We start from the raw sequence: 1,980 nt of genomic DNA, 5'->3' as shown, positions 1-1,980 counted from the left end.
TTACATAGTGTATGCAAGGCAAAACAGATCTATATCACCACATCGAATGGTGATAGTTCGAACGCCATTTTTTCTAACCTAAAAGTCCGAAAACCCTAAACAGTGAACTCATGGAACGGTGATTTTTTTTCCTAGGGAAAAAAAATTGCTGCTCCGTGAAAAAAAAAATCACAACTTTAAAACAAACTGGGGGCTGTGCCCCTCACCCCCCCCTACATAAATATACCAACTCTGAGATCGCCCTACAGTGGAGGAAATAGCAAAGCCCCGAAGACTGCCCACCAATTTTTTTCCCTGGGAAAAAAATCGATGTTCTGTAACTTTGCGGTTTAGGGCTTTTGGACTTTTCGGTTCGAACTTATCATCATTGGATGTGGTGATATAGACCCAGGCAAAACCTGCATATATTTAGAAACTGACCAAACTGTGAATAACCTTAAGAATCTCATTTCTCTTGGTGTGTGTGGAGGCAACACATCATAGTCAGCTAATACTGCTGTACCTATCTTAAGGGTGGTTGTATGTTGGCTGTGATTTAATCAAGCACAGCTGTGACCATGGAAGGTTCCAGCACATTCCCTTTTTTTGTGATATCACATGTGCTGGCTTCAAGCTTCAAAAGATTTAATCATTGTCCTTTATTATCTGAGGGATACACCCATTCAAAGCTACAGGACAAGTGATGTTTTTTATTTACTGTGCTGTCATACACTCCTCATGGAGCAAGTAGTGATGATAATGCAGGTAACAACTGTGTGTTTCCATGAGCATACCTTCCTACAGATAGCTGCTTAGACCCCCCCCCCCCCATATGTCAATACTTGGTGCAAAACTCAAAATATGTCATGCTTTGGCAAAAGGTAACCACCCTGAAAGAGGGGCTCAGTCCAAAGCTACATAAGTCCTCACACTCTTAGCCAGACCAGTGACACCCTGCCTAATAAGTGAACATGGTTTGACAATATTACAGATGAGAGCTCTCACACTGCACAATTATAACAAGCATTATGACAGCAGTTGGGAACATTTGACTAACCCTATCTTTTTGATGAAGTGAGGATCCTACTTGACTAGCAGCTTGTTACCTTTTAATCCCTCTTTTAATATTTGTGGGATTAAAAATATCCTAAGGGATAACTGGAAAAATATTACAGGTAACACTAATTTAGTTGAGGCAGTAGGTAACAAACCATGTGCTACATGTAAGTGGCCTTTTAATTTAAAATTGTTACTTGAAAGGTCATTACATTCTAAGTGGTAAGAAATTAAAGTTGAGGCCTTTCCTTGTCGGTTTTGCTGGTAATGTATACAATGAAAATAGCTTATCACTGGTGTTTAACCACATCAACCAAGCTATTTCCATCAGTTGCAGATTCTGTTGGTGTGTTTTATATTGCCAGATGTTCAAACTGTTAGAATGTCTACTTGGGTAAAACCACAAGGAAGCTCTCCTGAAAAAATTATGAAAATTGTCTAGCTATAAAAAAAAAGGCATCAACTATGCCTTATTCAAACACAATTTATGTGTTGACTATAGGAAGTTTTTATTTTGTGTTTTGGAACAGATTTCACTTGATTTAAGAGGGGATGATTTAATATGTTATACAATTAATGAAAGTGAATTGGCAACTTTCACTTACAGCAGACAAAGCTCTAGGACTTTAGAAAGCTATTAACATTAAATGTGTACTGTAGGCAAGGCCATTTACATAGACTAGGATGGTTTAATAACCATATGTGTTTAATATACTGAAATATTTATCTTTTGTTTTTTTCATATATTACCATATATTACCTTTTTAAATGTTTTTTTGTCATGTGCTTTTGATCACATGATTTATCTATTTATTGGTGGAGGATTGTGCTGACTTTTAGTCCTGATGAAGTTCCAGACAAACAAGGAACAGATCATCTCAACTAGCATTAGCAGTTTTAGGTCTCTTCCTTCTGCTGTGTTATATACATGTTTTGTTTGTTTGA

The sequence above is a fragment of the Protopterus annectens genome, chromosome 3.part0, assembly GCF_019279795.1.
Source record: "Protopterus annectens isolate FY-2018-M chromosome 3.part0, PAN1.0, whole genome shotgun sequence".
Lineage (NCBI taxonomy): Eukaryota > Metazoa > Chordata > Ceratodontiformes > Protopteridae > Protopterus > Protopterus annectens.
Note: the sequence above shows the minus strand (reverse complement) of the source record.